General features: G+C 42.3%; 1 protein-coding gene across 13 annotated transcripts in view; it reads right to left on the bottom strand.

The window, feature by feature from the left end:
• The window catches only part of lrp1bb (low density lipoprotein receptor-related protein 1Bb), a 442,399-nt gene that overhangs the window by 267,927 nt on the left and 158,642 nt on the right, over nt 1-15,830 (bottom strand). The window lies entirely within an intron of this gene.

Raw genomic sequence — 15,830 nt, 5'->3', positions numbered from 1 at the left:
AAAGCCTCAGGTTCAATAAAAACGCGAGCTAAAAGACAGCTCCACAACAGTTAGAAGACAAAACAACCGTATAGCTCCATCCATGGTATACGTGCTGTCTCTTTTTCAGAAGGGGTGATCATAAGGGCCTCCATATGTGGTGCTCAAAATTTGAGGTCTCAATATGGTTATTTAATACATCACACAGTGCAAGAGCACAGGCCCTGAGCTGCATTGTTCATATATATGCAAATAAGACTCAAATTTGTGTTGCTACAATTTAAAGTGCTTCGAAAGAACATATCTCATCATAAAAGCTTGGAAGAAAATGAGAAAATCACAATATAATCTTGCTGGTCACCTCCTTAGCAGCTAGGCAACGGAAATAAATAAATAAACACTCCTGCCTTTCTTCCCATTTTTAGCTGACTTCAGTGTATATATTACGTTTATTTACAGCTGACCCTCAACTCTTTTTCACAGTTTTTTTTTTAGCCACACACTTCATGTAGTACTCATGTAGGTGTTGTGCGGTGACTACTGAGCAAATTTCCCTCTCTACGTCCTGTGTTGTAATATATAAAGATGATGTTTGCAGTGCCTTGCAATGCTGACAGAAATATGTTCTAAGAATGCTTTTCTACCTTTCCCATTAAGTTAAGAGCAAATATCTAGCTTATGTATTCATTTTTTTATTGGTTATACACACATTAAGAGAACATTCTGCAATCTGCAATGGCATCAATTCACAGAAATTCAATTTGGCCAACTGAAAAATTTCAATGTGATCAGTCACTTGAACATTTTTAATTGGAGATATTTTTTTTTACAGTGTGCAATTCACCTTTATGTCTGACACAGAATGATTTCCGCAACAAAAGAATAAGAAGTATCATCAGCAAAACTTGAAATTGCTCAGCGATTTACAGTAGAGCAAGTACTTAACTCAGTCAAATATTAATGTCAATGTCACTTGATGGTTGATCCGATGAAGAAGCTGTCTGGAATCAAAATGTTGATTTTGAAGATCTTGAAAAATTATAGTTTTGATAATATGTCTGAGATTACAAATATAGTAAGGTAGATGCTGAATGATGGTATAAAACATCTGATCAAACTGAACCCTTGCAAGCAAAAATGTAATACACAACCCAGGCTCATTGGAAATACGTTACTCTGCCTACATTTTTGCAACACCCTAATTATGTACCTCCAGGTACGTTTACCTGCACTTTTTGGGTGAAGCGTCCACCGGAGGCGCTAAATGGTAATATTTTTTCTCCATTCCCAGACTGATCTCATGAAATGGCATATATATGACACGCCAATTCGTATGCCATTTTGATGCATTATCGCTTTTTAGCGTGTTTATCAACGGCGTTTTATTCTATCCCCCTACACTGCCCCTACCCCTAAACCTACCCAACACACACACGCACACACACAGCCCCTAAACCTACCCATCACACACACACAGCCCCTAAACCTACCCATCACAAGAAACTTTCTGCATTTTTACATTTTCAAAAAAACATAATTTAGTATGTTTATAAATCCATTTACCTTGTGGACACACACACATATTCAGACACATTTTGAACGCTTAGCTCAAACCCTTCCCTAAACCTACCCATCTGTGTATTATATAAAAACAGGATATAACAGGCAGATACGACTGCATACATAATTTATTCAGAAAGTACAAATATTCCAAGTGTTCCGAGGCCAAACGATTGATTTGTGTGAAGAAAATCCCCAAAAGCGATCAGTAACGTCGAATCCATTCGCCAAAGATTAATAATAAATTTCAAATATTGCCGGAAGAAACGTCACGTCAGCTTTGACAGCATTGGCTGTCGTGTGTCTTGTGACCAATTGCGTCATTACGTCAGCTTCGATCGTAAAATGCCATTGGCTCTCGTGTGTCTCGTAAACGATCGCGTCATTCAACTTGTTGTGTATCATTTGAATCAGAAATATGAATGAACGAGTGCGTGTGTGTTCTGTTCGCAAAGGAGCGCGATCATCATTTCAACTAAAACATCAAGATCAACTCTGTTCTTCACATGAAGATATCGTATGACTTCAGAAGACTTGGAATGCAACATGAGTTAATACTTTTATACTGTTTTTTGGTCAGTTTTTGCAATAAATACATGTGACTGTACATTTATATGCCTGTTACTGTTATGTGTTTTATATTGTTGAGAGTTGGTAGTTTTAGGATAGGAGTGGAGTTAGTTACTCCAAAATATAAAATGATGCTATAAATATTCATTCTGTGAGATCAGTCATGGTGTCATGTTGTGCATCTAATACAATATGCTCGATTTCATTCTTCTGTAATTGTGCGACAGGTAGAGATCCTTCCGTTTTTAGATAAAGACCTGAATATGTAATAATGAAAGGCGAAGCATTCATGCATTTAAGGGTTAAAGACCAGATAACTCTGAACAAACATTCTGGTAAAAGTTACTGGAAGAATGTTTGTTTGTTTATAACTTTTTAAGAACCTTGCCAGAATCTTAGCCAAAGTTTAGAGAACTTTCCCTGGGAACAAGACTAAAATACAGACTCTATTAATCACTCTTAAAGTGATAGTTTAGTCAAAAATGCTTATTATATCCAAAGTTACTCAGCCTCATGTTATTCCTAACCTGTATGACTTCTTTCTTTGCAGATATTTTTAAAATAAGAATCTCAAAGGCATTTTGCAAAACAATACAACATGGAATATGCTTGTGTCGTGGCCGGAGGCTTTAATTTAAGCAGAACCAAAGCTGAAAACCTAAAAACTTACAGAAAACCACAACAATATTCTTTTTGTTCCCCTGACTTGTAAACATTGGTTATTTCCTTCAGGATACACAAATCTAGTTTACATTCACTAATACAAACAAGGATTGAAATACTCTGAAAATGTAACACATTTGACTGAGCAGCCACAACCTTTGTGGTTATGTACAAACATGTCACTTGAATTTCTTCTTTCTTGCTGTTTATTAGCTCTTTTAGCTATCAGCCTCTTGTTGATGCTCTTGGCAACAGTGCGGCAATCTGTCAAGGTGGTGTGTGCGTAGTGGCATTGTGTATTTTTCACTATCCTAAGAGAGAAGCAAGTAATTTCCCCCCTTTACTCTAAGAAACTGCATATGCCACTTACATGGGGTGCAAAGTTTGTGTTCTTAAAATGGGTTCTGAGATGCAGTGGCATTCATTCCAATGTCCTCCTGGGTTTATCTTCAAATGTCAAAGAGATTAGCTTTAGGCCACATTGTCAACGTTTGTTATCTCTACATTAGGACAGTTTTCACATGCCTCATATCCCACGTCTATATGTGGGGCTCTAATGAAAACACTTCGATATATTGGATTTTAAAGACTAGGCGGTAATTTCTGATGAGAATGTGTTTGATTTTTAATGGCACAGCTGACAGTCTTATTAAGGTCTATGGATGGCGATGATGATTTTGTGGCTTTGCCCAATTAGACACTCAAATTTCAGATATTTGCTCAGGTATGTTTTTTTTTTTTTTTTTTTTTTTAAACACTAAACAAATACTTTTCTATTGTTTGATTGGTGTTCACTTATCTTAATTCCTTAAAGCATCGATTATAATAATATTAATCAATATCATTACATAATATACACCAACTTCTGAAATGTTTTTGAAAGAAGCCTCTTGCTGCATTTATTTAAATAAAAGTACAATAAAATGGTAATATTATGAAATATTATAATAATGTAAAATGACTGTTTTAATATAAAATGTAATTTATTCCTCTGATGGCAAAGCTTTTTTTTTTTCTTTTTTTCTTTTTTTTTTACCGGCCATTACTCCAGTCTTCGGTGGCACGTGATCCTTCAGAGATCATTCCAATATGCTGATTTGATGGTCACAAAACGTTTTCTTCTTCACAGTTTAAATTTGTTTACAAAATAATATTGTTATAGCTGTAAGTTTTAGGTTTGGTTTTGTTTAAATGAAAGACTCCGGCACGACACTACCCTTGCGAAAAGTAAGTATACTTCAAGTTAATTTTTATTAAGTGTACAATGTTCAAGTATATTTTTAAATATAATTTATGTAATAAGTATACTAATATCAATGTATACTAGTAGTAAGCTTGTAAGTGTAAAATTGACTAAATTATGGTGGAAAATAAATATTTGGTCACCTACAAAAAAGGGGTCACAGACCTGTAACTTCTTCTTTAAAAGGCTCCTCTGTTCACCACTTGTTACCTGTATTAATGGTACCTGTTTGAACTTGTTATCAGTATAAAAGACACATGTCCACAACCTCAAACATTCAGACTCCAAACTCCACTATGGCCAAGACCAAAAAGCTGTCAAAGGACACCAGAAACATTTTTGTAGACCTGGACCAGGCTGGGAAGACTGAATCTGCAATAGGTAAGCAGCTTGGTGTGAAGAAATCAACTGTGGGAGCAATTATTAGAAAATGGAAGACACACACGACCACTGATAATCTCCCTTGATCTGGGGCTCCACCCAAGATCTCACCCCAAGGGGTCAAAATTAACACAAGAACGGTGAGCAAAAATCCCAGAACCACACAGAGGACCTTGTGAATGAGCTGCAGAGATCTGGGACCAAAGGCTACCATGAGTAACACACTATGCTGCCAGAGACTCAAAGCCTGCAGTGAGAGATGTGTCCCCCTGCTTAAGCCAGTACATGTCCCGGCCCATCTGAATTTTGCTAGAGAACATTTTGATGATCCAGAAGAGGATTGGGAGAATGTCATATGATCAGATGAAACAAAAATATAACTTTTTGGTAAAAACTCAATGAACACCATACCTACTGTGAAGCATGGGGGTGGAAACATCATGTTTTGGGGCTGTTTTTTCTGCAAAGAGACCAGGACAACTGATCCGTGTAAAGGAAAGAATGAATGGGGCCATTTATCGTGGGATTTTGAGTAAAAACCTTCCATCAACAAGGGCATTAAACATGAAATGTGGTTTGGTCTTTCAGCATGACAATGATCCCAAACACACCGTTTGGGCAACAAAGGAGTGGCTTTGTAAGAAGCATTTCAAGGTCCTGGAGTGGCCTAGACAGTCTCCAGATCTCAATCCCATAGAAAATCTTTGAAAATCCATGTTGTCCAGCGACAGCCCCAAACCAACACTGCTCTAGAGAAGATCTGCATGGAGGAATGGGCCAAACTATCAGCAACAATATGTAAAAAACCTTGTGGTGATTTAAAGTAAATGTCTGACCTCTGTCATCGCCTGCAAAGGGTATTTAACAAAGTATTGAGATTAACGTTTGTTATTGACCAAATACTTATTTTCCACCATAATTAACAAAAAAAAAAAATTCTGACAATTTTCTCATTCTATCTCTCATACTTGAAGCGTACATATGATGACAATTACAGGCCTGCCTCATCTTTTTAAATTGGATAACATGCACAATTTGTGGCTGACTAAATACTTTTTTGCCCCACTATATACAGTGTATTGTGGGATGTATTGTGATAATTGGCCTAAACACCCTGTGTTGCTGAGGTACACAACTGATGATGTGTCCCGGTGGTAAAACCTTATAGCAGCCATCCTTCAAGAACTCCCAAATTAAAAAATATTGGTGTAAACATTAGGGATTGCAACATCTAGTACTTTCAAAGAACCTAAATACATATAATTCCCTTTTTAGCTAATTTAATTTACCAACATATGTAGTTGGTTTGTTACACTTGCTCATGGGGTAGCCAGTCAGCCTTCACTTTTTGCTTGATGGTCCCACTCTACTAGAAGTATGGCTGCTCTAAAGCTTTATTGTCATAGTGTCATTATGTTTCCCTACAAGAAGTGTGTGGTGCGACAGGCTGGTCCACTGGAGTGCCAATGTCTTGTGGACTTTAGCTCTAACCCTGATAAATACTCGCCTGCCTGTATCTTTCTAGTAATCCTGAGACATTGATTAGCTTGTTCAGGTGTGTTTGATTAAGGTTGGAGCAGTGGCCCTCCAGGACCTAAGTTGCCCATCCCTTATATAGTATGTAAGTTGCTGTATGCATAGTTAAGTTGAAGTCATTATGAAAGATAATTTTTGAACCTGTTTCACCCCTTTTAAGTATTACTTGTATACTATATCTATATCATATGTACATAAAAGGAGTTAAACAGGTTACAAAATGGCCTTTCACAACACACACATCATTGTATAGTAAAAGCCAAAGAAATGGTAAAGGCTCTGAGTGAGGGATCCAACCTGTTACCTTCCAGTAACCAGCACATATATCTTAACTACTATACCATAGCTTCCTTCCCCTCCCTATTAAGACCTGAAACTTCAATAAGAAAGTCCACGGGGCAGTAACATGCACAGAGCCCATTGTTTCTCACCATGTATTGGCATGTATCCTCTGTAAATCATTGGCTGGATTTAATTAAACTAATTCATCATCACAGAGTAATGTAATCAACATCCTATGAAATGGAGCCATCACTTCCTCCGCCGGGCTATGCCTTCCAAAGCACCGCATGTTAATACATCACATTCAAAACCACTCACTGCTCAATAAAGTGTCCATACATCACACCAAAACCCCTGCAGGAGAATCGGCACATTCACACTTCCATGCATTTTTAAACACCGCTATTCAGTCCCTTTCAAAAACCCAATGCATTCAGAAGGCTTTGTGTTGGATCCATAGTAAAGCTGATAGAATTTATATACCCCAATCTTTTGATGTCTGTTGTTATGTAGATCGCAGAACGGGCTCTATTCCAGGGAAAACACCTTAGTATTAATGTCATTCACATAAATAATGCATAGCTTCTTTTGAGAAACTGAGCCAAAAAGAAAACAAAAAAATCTCTGCAAACAATTATTTGCAAAGGACATATTTTACTGCATTGTTTTCGAGTCTGCCAGTCCATTACTCTGGGAATAAATGTACTGTACTCATGAACACAGAATAACCCTTGGCCTGGTCCCAACTCAATAAAATCACAGGAGAACGAGTTTCGAGCTCCACACAAGGTAAAGAGATGCATAGATATACTTGAGAGGATCCACATACAGGAAATGATTCTGTGATATTAATAATTGTAAACATACAACTGGTATCCTGTCCTTCAGAGAAAATAGGCTACTGTTTGTGCTTTCCAGCAAGCGGTTATGCCGACTTGCCTTCAGGGCATGTTGGTCACCCAAACCGCTGAATGGATGATGAAATGCATGTTCTTTGGGGACTTTCATTGAATACAATATGACTGTTGTCAAATTAAATTGCCTACCCCTTCCTGGCATTCTTAAAAGATTGTTTGCACTTTTTTTTTCAATTCTAAAATGTCTATACAAAGAAAGTTAATGGGGTCCAATTTTATCTGGAACCCAACATTCTTCAAATTATCACCATTAGTGTTCCATCAAGGAAGTAATTTAAATTTTGGGGCTTACTCTTTAATATGCAGAGACAACTATTATTAAGCCATTGGAAGTTACATTTTTTCTAACAAGAAACGTTTTCCAACTCATATGATCATGCAAAATATGATCTCATTGTGAAATCATTTGAAATCATTTTTCCCTTCAACCAAATAGGAAGAAGACCCATAATGCACTGGGCATCTTGTCATCAAGTTGTCATCAACCACAAGTCTACTATGGTAAACGTGTAACCAGAGTCAAACACGTACTTGCTTTGGTTGGAAATTCTTCTAAGCAAACTTTTAGTCATAATGGTGTAGACGTGTATTGTTCCTGGGGGCAAGATTTCAAAGAGTAAATGTTTAAAGGGGGGGTTGCCATGTTTTTTCATGCATACTGAGCTTTTTACACTGTTAAAGACTTAGATTCCCATCCTAAACGTAGACAAAGTTTCAAAACTAAGTTAGACATTTGATGGAGTATTTCTGTGTCAAAAATACTCCTTCCGGTTTCTCACAAATTTCGGAGAGTTTTTTTCGAGTATGGGTCGGCTTGACGTCAACAGAGCGGAAGGTCCTTGTATGGGCCGTACGGGCTCTTCTCCCGGTAGGGTGCGCACGCGTGTGACTAGAGCGAGAGAGGAAATGCACGCCCATAAACACTGCTCTCAAGCTGCAGATCCAGTCGTCCGTGCAACACTTCTGTCGCGCCGCGCTCCACTTTATTCCTATGGGTGACGTCAAGCGACTTTAACGCACCCGCAGAGCATTCCGGGAAGGCAGCGCTGCATTTGAACCGATTTGAACGCAGAAATGACGGGAAGCTTCACAACATCATGCTTCAGTCGTGTCGCAAAAGTGGATCTCCACGATCACTGCTGTCACGACTTCACGAAATCAAAAATGTCACCAAAGAAGTGTGTTTTTGACGGAGTGGTCCCAACGATAAAGGTTCACGGTCCTGCTTTGGAAGCAGACGGTGAGTAAAACTGCTTCAAATGTCTATGTTGTTGGCTATCGTTGCGTAAGTAAACATCAGTAAACAACACGATCGTGTAATATTACAGTTAATTTATCAATGGAGCATGCAATCTATGGTGTGTGTTTAAATACATTTGTTTAGCTGACTAATATAGGTGTCAGTTTGTTTATTGTAAAACCACCCAAACATAAACCTAGGGGACGTTCTCACAAAGCGTGATTCTTTATTCAAATGCACTACTCCACTGTTGTTCTATATATAACGTTACACTAAACCGTTTTGCTTGCTACTGCTAATGTTTAGTCACATACAATAGTCCATAAACCGAATTATGTCATCATAAACCACGAGTAAACCCATACAAATGTTGACAGGCCACTAAATACAGTACATACCACAGAGACGGTCGTCCTGCTGTTGTTGCTTCTCCTGTTCAATTTATTTCAGCCTCTGAATCTGATTCTGGATCATATATTTATTAGGTGAATCTGATTGATAGCCATGGTTTATTAGAGTAACATTTTCTTCTCCGCGCTTGAGGACGTCACCGCTTTGTGCGCGCTTGTCATTCTTTAGCTCCGCCCACACGATACGCTCGTTTTTTTCCGGAAAGACTCGGTACAGCCTATATTTCTTTTATAAGTATAAGAAAACTAAAGACTTTTCGGAGATATGAAGGATGCAATACTACTCTATAGGTACTCAAGATTGACATGAGATTGTCTCACTTCCCTCTTTAATGGTAGTAAGTTACTTTTGGTTTCCATGAAGGAGTCAGCATGCTGTAAACGGAGGCTAAATGCGGAAAAGGATCCTAAATACGGAGAGAAAACAGTGATGGAAAATCTGAGAAACTTCCATGTTTGTAGTGAACATTTCAAACTGGACGATCACAAACAATGTTTAAGGCCAAACGGATGGGAAAACTTCAAGAAACTGACAGTTCTGCCCAAACCAAAACGCCATCACATAGGGGTAAGAAAGCTGTTGCCATGGTGGTGTTCCATTTGTACCATAATGCGGTTTAAAGCAGACATAGCATAGTACAATTTTCAGTTATAATCCTACCCATACAGTAACTGTACTGTTAATAGCCCTCTGTCAATCGTACTGTCTGTGGGTGGGAAAACTCAATCGCAATTCGGAGTAAACATTGTTCATTTACATATACCAACTGTCACGGAGACGAACCCCGTGATTCCCTCTGCTGGCCAGCAGAGGGCCCCATCTCCCGAATACTAACATACACGCACCCATTCACCCATCTACACTGACTTGCACTACATTTCCCATAAACCCCGTCCTTGGACTTTGATCACCGCCCAGCTGCAGCTTATCAGGACCATGTATTTAACAGACTGTGTTCTCTAGGCAGACGCGAAGTCTTGATTCTGCCACGGCCATCATTTCTGAGCGTTATTTTCCTGTCTGATTCCCTGTTGCTGTTGTGCTTTGTTTATCGTCTACGAACCTTTGCTGCCTGTCTACTGACCCTTTTGCCTGCCCACTGGACTGTGATTCTTTGCCTGTTATCCCGACCTGTTTGCTTGTTTACCGACCACTCTTCAGCCTGTTCTACATTGTTGTATCTGCTGTTACCGACCCCTGCCTGTACGACCAAGAGTTCATTCATTAAAGCCTGCTCATGGATCCGATGTTGAGTTCTGAGTCATTACAGAAGACTTCGCCACCACAGGATCCAGCGGCCTATGAACATCTGTGTACTAACATGGCGGCCCAAGCTAGTCAGATTGCAGCAAACCAGCACCAGCTGAATCGGTTAACGACGGTCACTGAGGAGCTTGTTAAGGCAGTTCGCAGTCTCCATGACACAGCAGCTACGGCAGCTGCTACACCTACTCCGGCGGCAGCCTCCATTCCCCGCACGATGGAAACGCCGTCTCATATTAACCCTCGTCTGGCGCTGCCTGAGAAGTTTGACGGCGATTCTACCAGATGTAAGGGCTTTCTGTTGCAATGCTCGCTCTTCGTTGATCAACAACCAACCCTTTACACCATCGACACTGGTAAGATTGCCTTCGTTTGTTCACTATTGACTGGTAAAGCTTTGGAGTGGATTACTGCTATATGGCGTCCCGATGGGACAGCATTTTCCTCGTTTCAAGATTTTCTGAGGCAATTTCGGGAAGTTTTTGATCACCCCATGGAGGGGAAAGGAGCGGGTGATCGCCTCCTCGAGATAGCACAGGGGAGACGGACTGCAGCCGAGTACGCTTTGAGCTTTCGGACCCTGGCAGCGCAGACCACCTGGGTGAGCGATACTTTAAAGGTTCTGTTCCGCAGAGGGTTAAATCACGAGCTACAGACGGAACTGGCATGTCGAGACGAGGGCAGGGACCTCAACAGCCTTATTGAATTGGCCATTAATATCGACAACCTCCAACGGGCTCGACACTCAAGTTCACGGCGCATCATGCCACCTATGTCTGTTCCTGCATACGAATTCACCGAACCCATGCAAGTCAGTGCCTACCGCCTGTCCGTGGAGGAGAGAGACCGCCGTCTCTCTAATCGTCTATGTTTGTATTGTGGATTACCAGGTCACCAGCGTAACTCATGTCCTGCACGCCCTTCCTCTGAGTCCCAACGACCGGTGAGTGCCTCTTTGACGTCTATTAGCACTATTCAATGTGTAACGATTCCTGTCATATTATGGATTAATGGTAATCGTGTCTTTACTGATGCTCTGCTGGACTCAGGTGCAGCGGGTAATTTTATATCAGAGGATTTTGCTAAGACCCATCGTGTGAAATTAATCCCTTGTTCCACTTCTCTCTCAGTTGAGACGATAGATGGGCGGCCCCTGGGCTCGGGTCTGATAACCCATCTATCTACAGAACTATCAATGTTTGCTGGCCTCCTTCATAAAGAAAGCATCCAATTCTACATTCTGCCTGTGTCTCACACTCCGGTCATTCTAGGGTTACCATGGTTACGTCTGCATGATCCTCAGATTTCCTGGAGAGAGGGTCAAATTCTCAAATGGAGTAACCATTGTCAACACACCTGTCTGTCTAAAGTCACACCCATGCATGTCTGCGCCGTTTCCATCAGTACCACCGTTTCCACCATACCCAACCTGCCTAATGAATATGCTGACCTGGCCGAGGCATTCAGTAAGCAACAAGCCAACACTTTACCACCTCACCGTAATTATGACTGCGCCATTGATCTCATTCCAGGTCACACACCCCCTAGAGGTCACATCTTTCCCTTGTCACAACCTGAATCCGAAGCCATGAAGGAGTACATCACGGAGGAACTTGAGAAGGGATTCATCTGCCCCTCTACTTCACCGGCCTCCTCTGGCTTCTTTTTCGTGCGCAAGAAAGATGGAGGATTACGGCCGTGCATCGACTATCGGCGCCTCAATGAGATCACAGTAAAGTTCCGGTATCCACTGCCACTCGTCCCTTCTGCCCTAGAACAGCTACGCACAGCCAAATACAACCTGATTCGTATCAGGGAAGGGGACGAATGGAAGACGGCTTTCTCCACAACCACCGGTCACTACGAATATCGGGTCATGCCGTTCGGACTGGTCAATAGTCCTTCAGTGTTCCAGTCATTCATTAACGACGTGTTCAGAGACATGCTCAACAGGTCAGTGATCGTATACATAGACGATATTCTTATCTATTCTAACACCCTTGAGGATCATGTGCAACAGGTCAGGGCTGTTCTACAACGCCTGATTGATCATCAGCTCTACGCCAAGGCCGAGAAGTGCGAGTTTCACACCACCTCCACTACATTCCTGGGGTATGTCATCAGCCCTGACGGGGTCGGCATGGATGAGGGGAAGGTGACTGCTGTTCTTAAATGGCCCGAACCCAGGACATTAAAGGAACTGCAGCGTTTCCTAGGCTTTGCAAACTTCTATAGGAGGTTCATTCGCAACTTCAGCACTGTCGTGGCCCCCTTGACCTCCATGATCAAGAAGGGAGCTCATCACCTTAACTGGTCCGATCTCGCTCGTCAGGCATTCCTTAACCTCAAGCACCGGTTTGTCACGGCTCCCATCCTTCGGCATCCGGATCCTTCACAACCATTCACGGTTGAAGTAGACGCCTCCAATACTGGAATAGGAGCCATACTGTCCCAACGCCAGGGTCCTTCGCTGAAGTTACATCCATGTGCATTCTACTCCCGCAAGCTCAATCCTGCCGAACGTAACTATGACGTGGGTGACCGTGAGCTTCTCGCCATGAAAGCGGCGTTAGAGGAATGGAGACACTGGCTTGAGGGCTCCAATAATTCTTTCACTGTACTCACAGACCACAAGAATCTCGAGTATCTCCGCACCGCTAAACGCCTGAATCCACGCCAAGCCAGATGGTCATTGTTCTTCACACGATTTGACTTCTCAGTTACCTACCGGCCCGGGTCGAAGAACACCAAGGCCGACGCCCTGTCCCGTCAGTTTGAGGAGGAACCTACACTCACCACACCAGAAACCATCCTCCCATTTCACATTGTGGTAGCTCCCATTCAGTGGGATCTCATGTCACTTATTCAGCAGCACAACACCCAGAATGAGATTCCAGTTGCATGTCCGCCTGATAAGGTCTTCGTTCCTGTCGATCTAAGAGATCAAGTAATGAGTCAAGTTCATTGTCATCCTTCTACAGGCCATCCGGGTATCACCGCCACGATCCATTTATTACTGAACCGCTTCTGGTGGGAGACATTATCAAGAGATGCAAGACATGCACAAGACATCTAAGCAGCTTCCAGCTGGACTCTTGCAACCACTACCAATTCCTCAACGCCCCTGGTCCCACATTGCCATTGATTTCATCACAGATCTCCCAGCATCACAGAATAACACCGTCATACTCACCATTATTGACCGGTTCTCCAAAGCCTGCCAACTGATTCCTCTACCTAAGCTTCCTACTGCCATGCAGACAGCCGAACACCTGTGTAACTGGGTTTTCCGGCTATACGGATTACCTGAGGACATCGTCTCAGACCGGGGTCCCCAATTCACTTCCCGACTATGGTCAGCTTTCTGTCAAGCCCTCAATATTAACATCAGCCTTACCTCCGGCTATCACCCACAGGCCAATGGACAAGTGGAGAGGCTTAATCAGGAGCTCAACCGTTTCCTTCGGTCATATTGCAACCAGAGCCAGGATGACTGGGCCCGTTACCTTCTGTGGGCTGAATATGCTCAAAATTCCCTAATTAAGCCATCGACTGGGCCAACCCCTTTCAAGTGTATACTGGGCTTCCAACCACCCCTGTTTCCGTGGTCAGGAGAACCGACTGACGTACCGGCAGTTAACGACTGGATGAATAGGAGTGAGGAGACATGGAATCAGGCCCATGTTCATCTACAACAGGCTGTACGACGACAGAGGGAACAGGCGAATCGCAGGCGTCGCTCTGGCCCGGAGTATCAGCTTGGTCAGTGGGTATGGCTATCCACCCGAGACCTTCGCCTCAGACTCCCCTGCAAGAAATTAAGTCCAAGGTACGTGGGTCCATTTCAAATTGTCCGACAAATCACACCTGTTTCATTCCGTTTGGCTTTACCCAATACTTATCGCATTTCTCCCACTTTTCATGTGTCCCTGCTCAAGCCCGCTGTTGGTCCCAGAGAGGAGGGAGAGGGGAGGTCCCGTGAACAAGCCCCTCAACCCATCACAGTAGAGGGCGAGGAGGCTTACCAGGTACGAGAGCTGCTCGACTCCAGACGTCGGGGACGTATCCTCCAGTATCTGGTCGACTGGGAGGGGTACGGTCCAGAGGAACAATCCTGGGTCAACTCAGAGGACATTCTAGACCCCAACCTCATTGAAGAGTTCCATCGAACTAACCCTGAAAGACCGGCCCCCCGACCACGAGGAAGACCCCGATGCCGTTTACCTCCTCGCGCCAGGAGTCGCTCACAGGGAAGGGGCTCTGTCACGGAGACGAACCCCGTGATTCCCTCTGCTGGCCAGCAGAGGGCCCCATCTCCCGAATACTAACATACACGCACCCATTCACCCATCTACACTGACTTGCACTACATTTCCCATAAACCCCGTCCTTGGACTTTGATCACCGCCCAGCTGCAGCTTATCAGGACCATGTATTTAACAGACTGTGTTCTCTAGGCAGACGCGAAGTCTTGATTCTGCCACGGCCATCATTTCTGAGCGTTATTTTCCTGTCTGATTCCCTGTTGCTGTTGTGCTTTGTTTATCGTCTACGAACCTTTGCTGCCTGTCTACTGACCCTTTTGCCTGCCCACTGGACTGTGATTCTTTGCCTGTTATCCCGACCTGTTTGCTTGTTTACCGACCACTCTTCAGCCTGTTCTACATTGTTGTATCTGCTGTTACCGACCCCTGCCTGTACGACCAAGAGTTCATTCATTAAAGCCTGCTCATGGATCCGATGTTGAGTTCTGAGTCATTACACCAACATTACAAAGCGGTTGAAATCTGCTAAGTTTCACTTTTACATACTAAACTAGAGTGTCATCTGAAATGCACACATTGGCAAAAGCAATGTTTAGTAGGAAATGTGCTATTCATAATGATCAGTTGAAATAGCTAGAATGATCTTGTAATGCACCTATACTTAGTTTTTTTATTTGTCTAACTGGGGATTTCTTTGAAAGGGTTTTAAACTGCCACCACATAACATACAGGCACAAATTATTCACAAAGACGAGGTGTTAGTTTCATCATTATTGCGGAAGGTGAAGGTCCCTATGCTATTGTGCCTCACAGAAGACAATTTCCCCACTGAATGAAAACCATCTGTTTGCTCTCCTGCCTCTAAGCTTAGCTTATACCAACAGAGTTCTCTTCGACAACAGCAGGGGGCTAATGTAGGCTTTAGTAGTTTGATGTCATCCAGAGGTATCGTGACAGCGAAACTGTCAAGGTGTTGAAATATGCTCTTTTCACAAGGCTGCTGGTGACAAGCTAGTGATTTTGTCCCTTACAAAAGAAGCGGAGGAGTGAAAGAGAGAAGACGGCAGTGAAAGTCAAAGATCTGTCAAGAAAAAAAAAGAGAATGTCTAACTATGGAGGCACACTATATGGCAGGAAACATTATGCATTCCAAAAAATAGTATGACTAAATCTTTACAAACTCCTTTACAAACTCAATGGAACCAGACCTGATGTAGCATTAATATTATAGAGATGAGGGAATAAACAGAAAGAATAGCAAGTATAATTTATAATCAAATTAAATAAGCAGGAAATCTTGACCATGACAGACAGACAGACAGACAGACAGACAGACAGACAGACAGACAGATAGACAGATAGACAGATAGATAGATAGATAGATAGATAGATAGATAGATAGATGCATTCTGACATTCTGAGTCGTGTAATGGCTGACACTTGCCTACTTGCCAGATGCGAGTGCCGCAGCAAAAGCAAATAGAACCCATTATAATCACTGACGCTGTCTACACTGGATA

Source organism: Pseudorasbora parva, chromosome 5 (genome assembly GCF_024679245.1).
Source record: "Pseudorasbora parva isolate DD20220531a chromosome 5, ASM2467924v1, whole genome shotgun sequence".
NCBI lineage: Eukaryota > Metazoa > Chordata > Actinopteri > Cypriniformes > Gobionidae > Pseudorasbora > Pseudorasbora parva.
Note: the sequence above shows the minus strand (reverse complement) of the source record. Positions and strands in the feature narration are given on the sequence as shown.